The 17,124-nt window shown below is 46.0% G+C and overlaps 3 long non-coding RNA genes across 3 annotated transcripts; 2 read left to right on the top strand and 1 right to left on the bottom strand.

Annotated features, from left to right (window-relative positions):
- Positions 1-1,691: 1,691 nt before the first annotated feature.
- On the bottom strand, positions 1,692-9,169 carry LOC115337837. The gene is made up of 5 exons (XR_003922265.2): positions 9,084-9,169; positions 7,153-7,351; positions 5,321-5,388; positions 2,647-2,727; positions 1,692-2,038 (listed from the first exon to the last, which is right to left on the bottom strand). It is a non-coding gene; the product is annotated as an uncharacterized LOC115337837 (long non-coding RNA).
- Positions 9,170-9,320: 151 nt separating this feature from the next.
- On the top strand, positions 9,321-10,711 carry LOC115337836. The gene is made up of 2 exons (XR_003922264.2): positions 9,321-9,434; positions 9,906-10,711. It is a non-coding gene; the product is annotated as an uncharacterized LOC115337836 (long non-coding RNA).
- Positions 10,712-14,532: 3,821 nt separating this feature from the next.
- On the top strand, positions 14,533-16,727 carry LOC115337838. Its single transcript, XR_003922266.2, has 3 exons — positions 14,533-14,603; positions 15,833-15,977; positions 16,574-16,727. It is a non-coding gene; the product is annotated as an uncharacterized LOC115337838 (long non-coding RNA).
- The last annotated feature ends 397 nt before the right edge of the window (positions 16,728-17,124 follow it).

Genomic DNA, 17,124 nt, shown 5'->3' with positions numbered 1-17,124 from the left:
ACAAACCACAAAGAGCCCCTTCTTATGTAGAGGTTTAACTTGGAGATCATTACAATCAAGTTACTACCTTTTTTTACAATGCAGGTCAGCATTTTATCTACTGTATTACATTCTAGTTTGCCTAGAGAAGCATGTGCCATGGTACTTTGCCACTTCCCCCCACACACCCCGCCCCAGCACCGGCATTTCACTTCAACACAGACATCGAATAATTTCAGCATACAGGCAAACATCAAAGGTATACATTTATTTTACATAATGGCTTTACCTGGGAAGAGTACAGCTTCACCTAAGGGCAGGTTGGAAGAGGAGATACTGACTAGCTCTCACACTCCCAACTTCAAGGCATTCCGACCAAAAGGTTTGGATTCAAACCTTCTATTCAGCACAGAAATAAATAGAAGGGGTTGCCCGTAAGCCTGCTCAAAGAGAGTATGTGAGAACACAGCAAAACCATTCTCAAGCATGCATTTTTCTTAAATGCTAATAACCTCTTGGATTAGCAAGGAAAGTTCTACCTTGCTGCATGCTGCATCTGATTATTTTTTTGATTAAATCGCTTAGAGAAAAACCTCAGAAAAGCAGATGAAAGTGAACAGTTTGGGGGTTTTGGCTTCATTTTGGTTTTAAGGTGGCTAATCGAGCAACTTTATTGCTTTCACTCTCCAGAAGCATTTTCTTTGTTTAATAACGGATGAGAGTTTAGCTAAGGAAATCCAAGAGGTACTCTTGCTTCTTCTCAACGAAGCACTCGTCACCATCTGTTCGCACTTGCCAAACACACATCCAGTAAGACCAAGAGAGCAAGGGCTCCCATCTGCTCCGTCTCCCTTGCATGGCAAGGAGGAGGACAGCAACCCACCCATGGGAGCACACAGCTCGCCAACAGCCACCGCGCTAAGGAACACAGCCCACTGCTCAGAAATCACTGGCCTATGTAAGGGCTTTCCATAAAGGTACAAATGAGAAGGACAAAAGAAGGACCAAGTATCTGCAAGATGAGAGCAGAATGACAAAGCCAAGAGCATAACTTGCAGCACTTCAGAATGAAAAAAAAACAACCAACAACCTCTTACGAGGATGTCACATCATCTTGGAAGACCAGTGCCCTTGCCTGCGCACCAGCAGGACCCAACAATTCTTACTCCTGACATTTTCATCACCTGTTGTGGCAAGCCACTGGGCAGACCTCATTAGCCATATCCTCAACAGCTTTGATGGACGACTGTAGCACTTGGGACACACAAACAAATGACAGGCTAGCCGAGGCAGTAAGGGGAAGAAAGAGTCCCATGCTACATCTACATATAACAAGCTGTTTCTGAGTGACAGGAGACTTGTACTCCAGGGGTAAAGGTGTCCATTTGAAATGACAAATCTACTCAGTGGGATCGCTGTCTTCACAAAGAGGCACTCCTCCTCACCCTGCCGCAAAGGCGGCAAAGAGGAAGGGAACCTATGAAGAACACACAGCCAGAACCAGAACCGAGCTGGGATGGCTGCCAAAAGTCTCCAGGCACATCAGGCCACAGCACACCCCACGTTTCTTCACAGGTCTACTTGGCTACTGGCTAAATAACTATTTTGTCTCCCTCCCTCTTTTCTTTTCGTAGCACTGTACATTGCTGACAGCAGCCTACTGCAAATTGCTTACCATAATTATAGCTTACTAAAGGCAGTGATGCATTCAGGTATTTTATGGCACCTGAATCAGTAAATCAGTTTTTTCTTCACTGAACCTCCCAACAAATACATCAAGGCCCATCCTAGCCAAGCTGAAAACACACAGTACACAATTCCCTTAACATTTAACAGAAAGAAGCATCTTCTCTGTAGTCAAACCTCTGCAAGTACATGGAAGGACATATGGTTACCTTCTCACCCCGTTATACTCCTCCATGCTAGCACCAGCTCCACTCCCAGTCTTCTCAGACACACCCTGAAGATCCATTTAGCCTAACTGGTTCTGTAAGCAGTACCAGACCCCCCAAATGGGCAAGAAGAGTATAGGTGTGGAAAACCAGTTCCTAGAGGCACACTAAACACATGGGAGAAGACATTCTTCAAAGCAACCTTTAAGAACTCCACATTTTCAATACATGGAGAAAGGAGGAGAACTTACATACGTAAGGGTAATTTATGGGCTTTAGAAGTCACCACCTAACGATGCTGCTACCTATCCTTGCAGCTGTTGGGATAAGCTTCCTTTGACCTGCAAGTTTATTTTTCACAGGATCCCTGCCTCTAGGGCAGTTGCCATTTTGCACTGCTGCAGCCTCTTCCACAGGCAGTGCAGAGTGTCATTTCAGAATGCCCTTTATTTGTTGTTTTCCTAGATGCAAATCAGAAGGCCCTTTGCAAAAAAAAACATCTGCAGTGGGCCTTTGGTATGGAAGGCCAGGTAATGTTCACAAGCCCAGTGTCCTTTGTGTATGCTACAGCTGGTAGAACTGGCCAACACCTCGTCCAATCACTGGTTATTCCCCCCCACATACCCCTCTGATTTTCTTAACATAATGCCGCCATCAAGGTAAACATCTACTGATGGGAATCCCTTATCAGACAGGGTGCTTAGCCACTCAGTGACAACTCTTACCGGTGCCTTGCTTCCCCCCATCCTCCCCCACCATACTTCAGCTATTAGACCTCAGCAAACTGAAACAATGCAGACTCCTCGCTTGGTTTCACAGCTCCCAGGACTCCAGGCTGCGATGTGCTTGAGGAGATCTGTCAGGAAAACAATTATGTTTGTATTACCTAACTCTTCAGTTTCAGTATCAAACTTCAACATGCTAAATTTCTGATCCATCATACAGAAAGACTCCTGGGACCTAAGAACATGCAGATGAGTCCCAGCACACCTGTACAGTGAACAGTATCTGCCTTCCCAGGAGACATGGAAATGGGGGATCTGTGAAACAGTGATCTTGAATAGTTTTTCACAAGGCAAGTCTTGCCTAGGATCAAGAGAACAGGCTAGACTTTTTTGAAGGGCTTTTATGTGCCCACTGGTATGTCACAAGAGGGTTAGCAACAAAAACTTAACACTATACTGTATTTCACAGTCCAGTGAAAGACATGAGACTGCAGACTACTGGTGCTGATTGTGCACACAAATTGCTGCTTAGCACGGATTGTTCTGGAGGATGCAGCATTTTACTTAGGGGACCCTCGGAAAGAATCAGAGAGGGGCGGTTTTATTCCCTGGGAAAGTGCTCTGACACTTACCTGCTTCTCAGACAGCACAGGGCAAGTAAAATACAGTAACTCACCAGTAAGTAGAGGCTAATTTCTGGCCCATCAGGATTCTAACAAATCCCTCCACTAGTTTTGTTCAGACTGTATTCATGACAGTGATTTTGGTCTACATTTGGGGGGAAAGCAGATTACACAGCCTGCCTCTTTGATGTGGAGGGCCAGCTTTCAGAAGAATACTACAAGCCCAAAAGAGCACAGCATAGTACAGCTTAGACTTAAAGTAAGTATTACATCATAAGCCATATTGCATGCTTCTATCAGAGACAATGGGCTTTATGTAGGTGCACGGGAAGTGGGTCCTTTGCTCAAAAAAAAAAGAAAATCCTGATTAAAAAAAGTTCATATACTAACACAGTCACACGACATCCTTTTTGATTCGCCTCTAAATCCACGTGTCGATTTTATTCCTTCACCATCACCTGAAATCATACGACTTGAGGCACTTTTCATGGAAAACCAAGAAAGCTCAACTCAGAAGGCAAAGACCCTTCTTAATGGAACTGAGTATCTGTGACTACAATACACCTTCCCCTCTCATTTAAACATAACAGCTCAGTAAAAACAGGTTTTAAATTCCAAGCGCAGAGATTCCAACTTGGAAGACTACAAGACATTCTCCTTTTAGCACAGAATAATCACTTTCTTTTCACTTCTCTGCCAGCGTTACCCTCGTGTTTCCTGTTGTTCATGCTGCAGCACAGAAAGCCAGTACCCACAGCTGCACAAAGACTTCCACTGGTCACACCGGCGTGCAAAGCACTGAGGAGCCTTGGCTCAGTCTTGGCCGTACAGGAGCAATCCATCTCAAACACACTACACATTTGGCGCTTGCGGGTATCACACGGAGAGAGTTAATTACTGCTTTTCCTCCCAATAACAACAAAAAAAGAAAAAAGAAAAAAAAAAAAAAAAAAGAAACCCTCCTCGCTTCCACAGCTCTTCCTTCCAGGCTAGAGATTTATGGCAGCGACTACCTATTTTACCCAACATACTAACCACCTTTTGAACAATTGTCCAAGTTTGCCCCAAAAATAGATCATAAATATTAACCGGTCTAAAGAAAGACCAGAGGTCTCTGCACTACTGGAGACACGCAGGGACACTTTTATTTGCTAGAATCTTTGTAAAACCAAATTGTTTGTGATGGCAACTGAACTACAAACTTCTTTTTAGACCCAAAGACTTAGGGAATGGGAATATCCTGCCAACACTTTGATTGCTTGTTAGCACTTGCATGGCTTCAGAATGCACACGTAATGGCACTGACTGTATGGAAATTATCAGGTATTTATTTTGCTGTTGGTGCCAAGGCCACAGTTGTGTGAGGCATTACACAAGCAGATGAAATCCTTGCCCAAAAGAGTTTGCAAACCACCTCTGTGTGAACACAGTCACTGCATTTCAAGCCTTCCACCTGTGACAACGTCCTCTCAGGGGGCACACTTGCCTGCTCTGATCAAACACTCACTCAGCAGAGTTAATACTGAACTGATACAAAATCTGGGCCCAACCTCTACATTCATGGCTGGGATACAAGACTCCTATCACAGGGCTCACACTTCAGTCCCACCTGAGGTATGCAAGTAAATTGCATTTCCCACTGGTCAAATATTCCTCCTCAGAGCTCTCTTTAAACTGAGGTCTCGCGGTAAGGGAGAGAAGAAAGTGCCTTACCTCTTGTGCAGTCAGGGCACGTTCCCCTGCTAAAAGCAGCATACTCAGGCCTCCCATTTGTGTCCGATCTGTTAAAAGAGTAAAACCAAGTCTTCAGCTGATTCATTTGCTTCTTTAAAGAACCTACCATTTGCAGCGTTGAACCCCCAAAAGACTACTTGTCACAAACCCTCTAAGCAAGCTGCCATAAAAGGCAATTCAAGAGAACCACAAATAAGCATTTCTGTACCCTCTGGGAGAGGCTTTCAAAGCTGTCTGAAGGATTGAACTGGATTTGTCTGCTTCACACCCCATTGCGTGGATTTACAATTTCACTGGTCAAATATTCCTCCTCAGAGCTCTCTTTAAACTGAGGTCTCGCGGTAAGGGAGAGAAGAAAGTGCCTTACCTCTTGTGCAGTCAGGGCACGTTCCCCTGCTAAAAGCAGCATACTCAGGCCTCCCATTTGTGTCCGATCTGTTAAAAGAGTAAAACCAAGTCTTCAGCTGATTCATTTGCTTCTTTAAAGAACCTACCATTTGCAGCGTTGAACCCCCAAAAGACTACTTGTCACAAACCCTCTAAGCAAGCTGCCATAAAAGGCAATTCAAGAGAACCACAAATAAGCATTTCTGTACCCTCTGGGAGAGGCTTTCAAAGCTGTCTGAAGGATTGAATTGGATTTGTCTGCTTCACCCCATTGCGTGGATTTACAATTTTACTGCCAAAGGTTTGAGGTACTACAGAGATGGATACCTTTAAAACAGCAACCGTAATGATCTCATGCAGAAATATACACAAAGATGCTCTACTATCACCCATGTTTATAACTCCATGGATGCTTCTACCAAGGGAGTGGTTCCTTTCCCTAGCCACCGAACAAGGAAAAGGATGGAACAAAATGGCATCATCAAGCTCTGAAGCAAAACTTCCATTTTCATTTAGCTTTAATTTAGAGCTGCATTTCGTGGTGAAAAGTGCCAGCCTGACAGCTCTGAACATGAAGCGCTTGATCCTCTGCGTCAGAGCCGCGCAGGCCCTGGCCAGGCAAGCTGCCTGTCTACTTCTTGCCCTGCCAATACAATATATAACTGAGGAAAGTAAAATGGAGTTAGAAATGTATTTTCTCCAAGTATTTGATGCTGACAGCTTCTCGCCTCCAGCCTTCCTGCACCTCAGCAGCTTGGCAAATGACAACAAGAAGTGAAAGCAATGAACACTGGCACTGCATTACTCACGGAGTGGCTTTTCCACTCAGAACAGTGGTTGCTCTTCATCATCATGAAGACTAATTGTCTGGTTTTGGAGGAGTGCTTTGGAAGCACTGCAGGGGCGCAATTTAACAGCGTGTCATCTAGAGAGAGGGAGACAGTCTGTGGCCCAAATGTCTCGCTCAACAGCCACAGCGTGAGAACAGGGCAGCGTTATCCTTGCTGTATTGCTGAGACACCAACTTCAGTAATGATGAGACACCAAAGGTAAGTAACTTTCCCCCCAGTCCCACTAAGCACGCACTCACGTTTTCCAATTCCCTTTCACTGAACTACACAAAACCTCTCTCTACAACAACAAACTACACGTGCCCGGGACCATTCCCTGGAATGGAGGCCAACTGGCACAATTACCCTTGGCCACTTGGTTGCATTTTGTTATGCAAAATTTGGAGGCGGAATAGCTGCATCCAAAATGCCCACTGGGAAATCCCCTGGCCCACTCCCACTCGTGAGCGGTGCCAAGGAAGTTGTTGAGCTTTTCAGCTGACAGGGGCCAAACCTGTACCTGTAAACCTCCAAACGATTTAGCACTACAGAGGATCAAGGTCCAGTTCACGGGAACATTCACTGGTGCTGTTTAATTCAATACCACAGATGCCGCCAAAAATTCTCCCTCAGACTGCATCTCACGCTAACACACACAGAGTAGGTTTTTTCAATACTATCTTAAACCACCAGTAAACAGAAGCAGAGGAAAGCAATGGGAATAAACCAAGCTCATCCGCTATCTCAGGGATAGAAGAGTGGCTCATTATCTTAAGAATACAGCCTAAAGAGCACCTGGCTTCCTGGCTTTCCAAAATGACATCTAGTATGTAAAAAGCAATCAAGACAGGATTAACAGCTACCAAGAAGTAAACAGAGAAGTAAAGATAAGACAGTAAACTGTCTTGCAGTTCGATTCCAACACCGCATCCGCAAACAAAACGAGGCTGCTACGTTTGAGGAACATGGATGGAAATCTCACCTGCCATCCTGAAGTTACGCTGTGGCATTTTGTCACTTCTTGTCCCTTTCCTCGGGCTTGGTAAATCCTTTGCAGAGTCCGAAGCAAAGGCCCATAGCTTCTTCCTGTTTGTAACAGTGGATGTCTGGGGTTTCGCAGGTTGGTTTGCTGTGGGGCACCACTTGTACCCTCGATTTGCCTTCATACATGCATCCTTGTACTAAAAAAGGAAAATTGCCAGTCATGACATTATACTATACACAGGGCAATAGAGTGCACTGCTTGTAAGAGCATTTAATACGGTAAATAATCCTTCAATATCTTGATTTTTTTAACAGTTTAGTCACGTGCTTTGAGCCTGACCGCCAACACAATCTAACAAGAACAACTATTAAGATAAGTAGAGCTGCATTTAAAAAAGTGGGGTTTCTCCTTCCTCTCCTGAGGGTTTATCACCCAGAGCCCGCTGAAGTTCTGATCCTGCAAACTGCTCCCCAGTGCTTGAATGCTCGCTCTGGGAAACAAATTCTTTTGCAGGTACAATCTTTGTTTCCTTTCTAGTTTGAATGAAATGAAAGCAGACGTTTAGCAATAAATGCAGCATGATGCTCCTTACCTTGCACTCCTTTTTCTCTAATAGGTCTGTACCTTAGACTACTTGAGTACATTCTTTCCCAAACCAGGCACTGAAAACAAACCGCTACCAGTATCCCCTCATTTTCAGCAACTTCTGATACATCATCCCAGTGTGCCTTCCAAAACGTACCATGCTGCACAGCTGCGTGAAATAAACTGGGAACATTTAAAATGCTCTTTGGCCTGGAGCACACAGCACACATCTCAGTTGTTTGCTATATTCTTGGTATGAGGCAGCAAAATGAACAAAGCCAGGCTACACACAGGGGGGTAGGGGGAGAAGGTCTGGATCCTGCACGGTTTCGGGGGGAGGGGGAAGGACGGGAACCTATTTTATTCTCAAAATGCAACCGTGATGTTTTCCAAATACCTTGCTGACCAGACCAAGACAAGATTTTTGAATGTTAGCAGCAATAGAAAGAGCACATTTCAGTATTTCAAGCGTGCTGCTGTGCAAGGTGGAGAATGCATGAATCAGAGGAACATGCCACACTTTCCTGCTGCAGGTGTTTGCCTAACAACTGAGAGGGGCACACAGCACTGGCTGCTGTGGGAGGCTACCCAGTAAGGACCAGTGCTGACTGCAGGGAGGAAGAACCCAATACCTTCCCATGCCCTCAGTAGTTCTCAACGGCGGCAAACAACCTGAAGAGCTGTTTTATCCTGAAGCACATGGCAGGGCAGCTGCAGGAAGTTTCTGCTGTGGTTGCACACGTTGCCACCCACCCAGCTGTCGTCAGTCCCCGTTACGGCACAGAGAAACACCTATGTTTCATGCACATGCCTGCACAGAAACACACGCAGAGGGAAAAAATCCCTTGGGTGTCACATACGGAGATAGCACTGACAACCTTGTCCTCTGACAGAGTCACTGCAGTGTCTTCCCTGATCAAGAAGCAGCACGCCTTGCGGCAGGATCACCATCGCAAGCGGACCGCTTGCGTTCATCTCCATCTTAATCTACCAGCTGGCACTTGGTCCCTCCAGACTGTAGCCGGGATAAAAGCGATTCAGTTTACAAGAAGCACAGCACCGTGTGAGCCCCCCGTGCGAAGTCCTGTATTTATAAAAACGGCTACAAATAATAAAACTCTGCAGGGACCACCGACCCACACAGAGGCTGTGTTTTCTGAAGAGGGCGTCTGGGTGAAACCTGCAAACCCAGGACTGCGACCCCCCTCACCCTGTCCCTTTTCTCCTTCCCTCAGCCGGGCCCGGCTCCACCTCGGAGCCCCCCCCGGGCAGCCAGCAGGCAGGAGACACCCCCACGCCCGCCCAAGGGCCTCGCTCGCCTCACGGGCAGCCCCAGCCCTCACCTCAGCCGGGCCGCAGCTGGAGCGGAGACTGCAGAGACCAACATGGCCGCCCGGCAGCCCCGTGCCCCAGGACTACAGCTCCCAGCATGCCCCGGGAACCACCAGGGCCCCCTGGCAGCCCCGTGCCCCAGGACTACAGCTCCCAGCATGCCCCGGGGCGCTCCTTCCTGCTGCCTGACCCTGCAGGGACACCATCCCCGGCCCGGCCCCGCCCCCCGCAGGCCCCATGGCCGCCTCCCCGGGGGAGGGCGAGGGCGAGGGCGAGGACGAGGACGAGAAGAAGAAAAAGAGAGAAAGAGAAAGAGAAAGAGCGAAAGAGGAGGAGAAGGGGGGACAGAGCGGCAGAGAGAGGTGGGGCAGGGAGCAGGACAGAGGGACGGAGGGGAAGGGTGAGAGGAGAAAGGCAAGGAAGAGTTTGTGTTCCATTTTTTGATATCTTAGGGCTACGACGTGCTCGGGTTATGGTATGCCAGCGTTACAGCGTGCTAGGGCAGTGGGATGGCAGGATTACAGGATGCCAGAGTTTAGGCGAGTTAGGATTAAAGCATGTTACTGTTACAGACTGGATGGGGGTTTGTTGGCCCTGGGTTCTTGGAGGTATGTTATTTTTGCCTTGCTTTGTCTTGTCTTCTGGCTGGTCTTTTTTTTGTTTGGTCTTTTTGCAATTCTTTCTTTATGTTGCTGGTCTTTTCAGGGTTTGGAGAGGGGCCTTTGGTTTATGTACGTTTCTTCTGGTTTTTTTTTTTTTTTTTACTGTTCTGGTGGTTTGTGTTGCGTTTTCTGTCTCAGAACCACCATTTGTGGTCCAATCTGTCTGCCCAGGTGTAAGAGACTGCATCGGACGGTCTGGACTGGAGGCGTGGAAATCCATTTTCTTGCTGCGTATCCAGACCCCGATCCCAGCGGACCAGGCGCAGCCACCAGCTCCACGAGGGCCTAGCCACCGGCTTTGCCAAAAAAAAAAATCTGCACTGTGTTGTTGAAGGGAAAAACTGCAAAAGAAAAGGCAAAATGCTTATGACTTTGTTAACGCTTTATTTTGGGGCATTTGTTTTGTTAACTGTCATTGTAATAATTTTGATGATTTATGTTTGTTTACCCTGTGATTGCCATTGTGGGCGATCGCCGCCTTTACCTAATTCCCCAGAGCCGTGAACAAGTAATGCGACCTGGGACACGTTTTTGGTTTTATAAGATAAGATGTTGTTAATTAGATTTAGATACGTTAAGATAATTTAGATAACTAAGATGTTGTTGTTTAACTTAGAAATGTTGTATTTAGAAAAGCTGTTTTTAATTAGTATAACCATCGTGACATATTTTTGTTTGTTTTTTAATGAGCATTTACATATTTTTTTTATACCAATATAGAATGGGCCTTAGGAAACCAAGTCGCTTAAGCTGTACGCATCTACCTCACGCGCCTTCTACCTCTATCCTTTTCTTTCCTGTCTTTTTCTCCTCTGCGGCCAGCACCTTATCTTGCTCTTTCTCTTTTTCTCTCCTGCCGCACCTTATCTCACCCTTTGTCTTTCTCGCCGAGTTAACCTCGTTTGATGTATATAGTTTGATGTTATGATATATATTTTGTTAAAGTTTGGAAAAAAAAAAAGCTATTAACCTGCGAAGGTTTGGTGTGTTGTAGCAGTTGGCGCGGTGGGGTCTGGAAGGCGACCGGCGCTGTGAGGTCCGGTGGATGGCAGTGGGGTGGAAGCAGCTGTTGGGGGGTCCGTCATTTGCACGGCCCAGCCCGCACCCCCCGGCATGCTTCGGAATGTCTGGGTCCCTGTGGCAGTTTTTGAATGGTCCCTCCCAGTTGGGTCAACGGGCCCAGCGCAGCCAGTAGATCCCGTTGGAGCTCCTCCGTGTGGCATAAATCCCTCGGCATTTGTGATTCAGGAGAGGTAACACTGGAATCTGCAGATCTCCTTAGATGACCTTCAGGAGCTGTGGGCTGTGGGTGGGGACTGGCTCTCTTTCTCTGGTCCAGTGACTGGTGTCGTTGCTCGTAGGACGTAGAAGAGCTTTAACAGGCAAATCTGTCATTTCCCTTCTTCTGGGGCGTCACGGGAGCTGTTTTGGAGGTGAGGGAGGTGTAAATTCACGGTCTTGAGCCAACCTGCATAGAGCAGAGGTAGACTGTGATTTGTCTGACCTCAACTGTGTATCTGTAATGCAGTTGTAATCGTCTCTGCCTGCACAACTGGCACGAGGTCCTATTTTATTTTGAAGGAGCTATAGTGAATAAAGTCAGTGAATCTAGTGCACGCTCTTTCTGACCAAATAGATAAGCATTTACTTTAGGATAAGAGAAACAGTACCTTGAACTCACTGGTTATACGGACTCAACTCTCTGTTGCGTAAAAATGGGGCCAAGGTTGGCTCGGGCATGGGTGTCTACATGAGAGACATCCACGTTTAGTCAGATGAATCACACCCCAGTCTCCTGTGTTCCTCATCAGGTCTCTGACAACTCTGCTGTTAGCCCTTATTGAAGGCAAGTACAGTCTCTGTCTCCTTCCTTTCTTTCTTCATCTATAGACGGTGAGTGTAGGTTTGTCCAGTTGAGTGATTCAGAGCACCGGCTTAAGCTCTCGCTCTGAATTGTGCTTTGTTGGAGGAGCAGCGGGTTTGTGTCTCTTCTCTGAGTGGAATTTGGGGGGTTCAGGAGCTGATTTCCATTCATTCCTCCTCCCAAGTGGTAAGGGTAGAAAAGGCAGCAGTGATAAATTTCTACCGGGCTGGAGGCAAGCCGACCTCATGAGTTGGAGAGACGCATTCACAGTGAAGGCTCATACACCGCCCTAATTGCTGAAGGCAACTCCCTGACCTGTAATAGTGTGAACTTATCCGTTGTCTCTCAGAGTATGCAGGAGAAATGGCTTGCAGCTTTGTGAAGCTATCAACAAGTGACAAAACTTGGAACAAATCAGTTTAACTTCTTGTATAAAATTAGGATTTCTCAGAACAGAAGTATGTTGGAGCTGTTCGCTATGGTGGACAAATCATAGCAAGAGTTGGCAAAATATTAAACTGCCAGAGACTTCTCATTTAAACAGAAGGCTGATGGATGAATAGGTAGTATGCCACGCGTGCTACTTTCTCTCTTAAGATCTCTTCTTTGTATATGCCTGGCAGTCTGGTACAGTTGAGAGAGAGAAGTAAGGTTTTGTTTGGTTTGGTTTTGTTTTAATTCTAAAAGGGGAACGAATTCTATTGGGCATAAGTCACTCTCAGTAAAGCTTTCCAAGTGCCATTTTCCTCAACTTTTAAGTTGTGAGATCAAATTTTCAGTAATACATGCAGGCAACTGAAAAATATCTACTCTTGCCTAAAAGAATTTGCTCTTAATAATATCTGCTGTATCTAATTGATATTGTCCTTTATGTCAATCTCTAATTATAGCCTCTAGGAAGAATGGGTCAACGAAAGGCAGATGGTGGCCTTCTGTACACTGGAAAGATCTTGCAAAGTCTAAAACCCATTCTTGTGTTGTGCAAACTTTCTGACGTGCAAGTTGTATGCTGCAAGTAATGCGTAAAGCATGTAGGAAGTTGCTGCTGTAGGTGTTCTAATTTAGATGTAGTGCACATCAGTTAAACATAGGCTTTCCTTCTGTATTTGTTATGAAAATGATAGCATAAGAAGGAAAATATTCATTATGACTATTTTTACTTAGGAAGTGGAAGCTGACAATGCCTATAAACAAGGCAAGGCAAATTAGGTCAAGGCCTAGTTACCCTTGTAAGTGAACAGCTGTTCTGACTGGGGAGACTAGTTAATAGGACTACAGTCCTAATGCCACCCCCTGCCCCCTCCAGCTTTTTGGAAAACGCATAGAAAAAAGTTTGAAAACTGAGCTCATAGAGAAGGGGGGTGGGGGAGCCCACTAGGTGACTAAAAGCTATGTCTGCAGTTGGACAAAGCTACTCTGCGAGAGAGAAATCCATCTTCCCTCAGTGGCAGAGTAAAGGCAACAATTAGAAATAAGGAGCTGCAATAAGCTACCTTTTCAAAATCAAGTGTTGAAGCTGTCCTTTGAGCACTTCCTCATCCCATTCCAGCCACAGTGGGTCAGATGCCTTAAATAGTTCTAAGCATCTCTCGACTAACCCAGCTAATATTTGAAGTTGCCCGTATGTGAAGTAGGAAAATGTCCTGTTTGAATAACGGCATCATTAATCCCTTTAGCCTTCGGGTCTGGATATGGGCTCTTTGACAAGCATGATGAGTTGTAGAGACCTTTTTCATGTGTCTCCCCCTTTTGCTACTAGTGTTTCTGTAGAGACCCTTGATCCATTAAGTACAGTCCTCACCTCCTGCCCCACTCCTTTCTCTCCCCTGGTTTCATCTAGTAATGCAAAGTAGGGGTTTCTTTCTCCATTTTTCACTTTCTAAAGCAAGGGTTCTGTGGTGTAAAAAAAAAGAAAAGCTCACGCTGCTTTTAATTTAATGTTGTCCTGCCATGTCAGTCCTGTGCTGCTTCTGCTTGCAAGGGAGTCTAAGCAGACAGGGCAAGTGGAGGGTTGGAGGTGAAAATGATGCCTTGCTGTGCTTGGAGTTCCAGGGGCAGTAACCTTGTGGGCCTCCAAACCCAGGTGCCTGGTGTCCTGCTCAGCCTAACTGGGCAGTGAGCTAGCTCAAGCAGATTTGAGCACCTTCTACAAAGAGAGCTTAACTTGTGCTGCTCTGCATGCTGACACACAGCCCTTGGATTTAGATTAAAACAGCTGCATGTACAGCTAAGCCTCTGAACTGAATAAAAATCGAACACTGTTAAGAGCACAAGGCTCTGCTAGCAACATTAGCTGCAGATTGGTTGATGTTTTCGTTCATCCTCTTCCGTAAACAAAACCAAGGTAATGCTGAATTTGCTGCAACAACTCTATTTAACAGACGACTTTGTTGTATGTCCTTCCTCTACAATTACCTATAAAGTCCTTCCAGAGTCAGTAGAAGCAACTTGGTAGCAACTTGGATCTTTTCTTATATCCAGAAATGTTTTTCTAAAAAAGTAGTTGTGACTTCTAAGTTAGGTCAAGTTATCTAAAAACCATAAGCAGGATCTTTTTTCCCTCATTTATGTTAATGCTGGGCAAAAGAGCAGAAGCTGATTTGGAAACCTTTAAGTGGAAGGTTTTTTTCTAGTAAGGTGGTTGGTTTGTTGTTTGGGTTTTTTTTCTTTTGTGGATTCTTCAGTATTTTATTGTCTCCCTCAGTACTCCTAGGCTGCAGAAGCAGCCTCAAAGGCACTATGGAATGACTTCTCCAATTAGCTTGGCTCCTCCTAAGGATGTAGATTGCATTCATACTCATAAGGTGGTTGAAGTGATGAAAGCATTTGGGGTATTTGAAGATGAGGAAGAACTGAATCACAGGTACAACAAGACTGTAAAATTTGTTTATCTCCTGGGGTTTTTCAGGGCAAACTTAGACATGAGTTTTCTTTACGGGCTGGTCGTTCTTGGTAAACTGAATAACTTGGTCAAAGAATGGATTTCAGAACTTGGTGAGAGCAAGGTAAGGATTTTTGATACGTTCTTATCAAAACAGCTGAAGCCTTTTTGCTTCTTTTAAAGGTATATACTACTAGGATTTATGCTAAAGTTCAACTTTTAACTTTCTTCTTAAGTATCAAGGAGAGCTGTAGTAACTGCCGTTGAAATAATGTATAAAAGATACTTCAGATCAAGCTCTTCAAGTCCTTGGGGCACTGGATAAATTTGTTAAGTGGCTCCATCAGTTGACTTGTAGCAGTTAACAAAGCTGAAACAACATATTGTGGGGTGAGAGAGATGGTAAATGAGCAGTAATCTTGCCCCAAACAGCCTGCAGCACTCAATCTAGTTTGACGTTATTTCACTAGACTTGCCTTTGGTATGGCTCTTAGATTGTGTTAATTTCTGTGGGTCTGCTGCAGGGAAGACTGATAGGAGGTCTTAATTTGTTTAAATTGATGAAACGACTGCTACATTACTCCTCTTTTTTTGTTTTGTTTGTGAGCTGCAAGCACTCACTTCAGAAAAACAGTATCAGTCTATTAGACTAACAAGCTCAGTCCCGGAGAGAGAGGACATTGTTTATGGAGGCTGTTGTAGTCTTTCTAAATGACTTAGAAAGAGGCTCTGCATCTCAGTGGGATTCTGACGTAGAGCCTTGGAAGGAACGCATGGCTAAGTCGTGAGTCTTCACTTCCTTTGCTGGGTCACAGGCAAAAGATCACTCTATCCCCTCTGCAGCTGCTGCTCTGCAGACCAACATTTAACGATTACTGGTATGGCACAGTGAGCTTAACGCATTCTTCGCATGAAAACTTTCTACCCAGAACATCACCCGTGTGCCTTTGCAGCTTTGGGTGTCTCGGCTTACACCTGTGTCTGCTGCTCATCTTCCATGCGCTACCATTCACTTATGAAGCAGTTGATGGCAACGTATCAGGGGAATGTTTCTCCTCCAGATGGGATTAGAGCAGTGGCTGTAGGCTGTGTGACTTCAGCTTGTGAGCTGGCCGCCATTCCAGAGCCATAGGGGGAATGCAGGGCTGAGGCATTCAGCTTCGGTTCTCTATTTTTTATGCCTTTATAATACTGTATTGCACTCCCCAGGAATCCAGGGTCCCCAGCAAGCAGTCCTTGCCCCAAGCCCACGGGCACAGCTGGACGTCGCAATCGTTCAGCCTCTCAAACACACGGTGCAACTGTCAGGAGTGCAGAACACATCAATATGTGGGACTGTCCCATCTCCTACAGGTGCTGGTGAGAAAAGTCCACAGGCTGCAGATTGCAGATGGCCGCTAATGTGCCGTGCAGCTGTGGCGCTGGCCACCCTGGCGTCCATAGTCCTTCTGGCAGCTTTGGGTCACCTGGTTAAATCGCTGCTGAAGAATAGGAAACAGTGAGTTGGTCTTCCCAGCATTCTTGCGCAGCAAAGCATTCCCAGTGGCAGCATCCTGGAGTGCGGTTCACTCAGGGTAGCAGCACCCTGTTAGCATTTCATAGAATCAGAATCATAGAGTTGTGGAATGGTTTGGGTTGGGACCTTTAAAGACCATCTAGAGCAACCCCTCTGCCATGGCCAGGGACATCTCTCACTAGGTCAGGTTGCTCAAAGCCACATCCAACCTGACCTTGAACACTTCCAAGGATGGGGCATCCACAGCTTCTCTGGGCAACCTGTTCCAGTGTCTCACCACCCTCATCGTAACAAATAGCCTCCTTCTGTCCAGTCTAAGTCTACCCTCTTCCAGTTTAAAACCGCTGCCGCTTGTCCTGTCTCTACAGGCGTTGGTAAAAAGTCTCTCCCCACCTTGCTTATAAGCCCCCCTTATATATTGAAAGGCTGCAATAAGGTCTCCCCGGAGCCTTCTCTTCTCCAGGCTGAACAACCCCAGCTGTTGGGGTTGCTGTTTCTGTTGTGAGAATTTTTTACTCCCAGCCTCTTACTTCATATTAATGTGAATTCTTTTCCAAAACCCATTCTTTGTGTTGCAGAGAACCACAGCTTCCTCTTGTCAACGTTGCCTCAGAGACAGACGCAGCTACAAGTGAAGCCAAAGCAAATTCAGAAAAAGAAAGAAAACTCACCCAAATTGCCATGGAAGCAGAAGAACTCGCCAATAAGTGGACTTAGTACAATAACTGAAGAGTGTGGAAACACTTTGGCCTCCTGCTGTCGGCTCCAAACGGAGGGAGAGGAGAAAGGTCCCTCTCCTGCACCAGGAGGTGCTGGTCTGTTACGAAGCCAGTCAGAAAGGTACTCGCACTCTGTACAGCATCGTTTCCAATGCTCTTAGAGCCTTAGCTGGAACAAAAGCAAGAGAAGGTGATACAGATAGTCTCACGGCCCTTCGGATGGTGGGAACCCCGAGTCGCGCAGCACCGAGCGGGCCTCCGACCAGCATGCAGCACACCGGGCAGACCCCAGCTGTAGACCAGGTTACCCCATTTTGGACATTAAAGCTCTTACTGGATTTTTCTTACAAGAAACCACTCTGTTCATTGCTTCTAGTGTCGAGCAGAGCAGATCTTCCCCCAACGACTTC

Source organism: Aquila chrysaetos (assembly GCF_900496995.4).
Source record: "Aquila chrysaetos chrysaetos chromosome W unlocalized genomic scaffold, bAquChr1.4 W_unloc_7, whole genome shotgun sequence".
Lineage (NCBI taxonomy): Eukaryota > Metazoa > Chordata > Aves > Accipitriformes > Accipitridae > Aquila > Aquila chrysaetos.
Note: the sequence above shows the minus strand (reverse complement) of the source record. Positions and strands in the feature narration are given on the sequence as shown.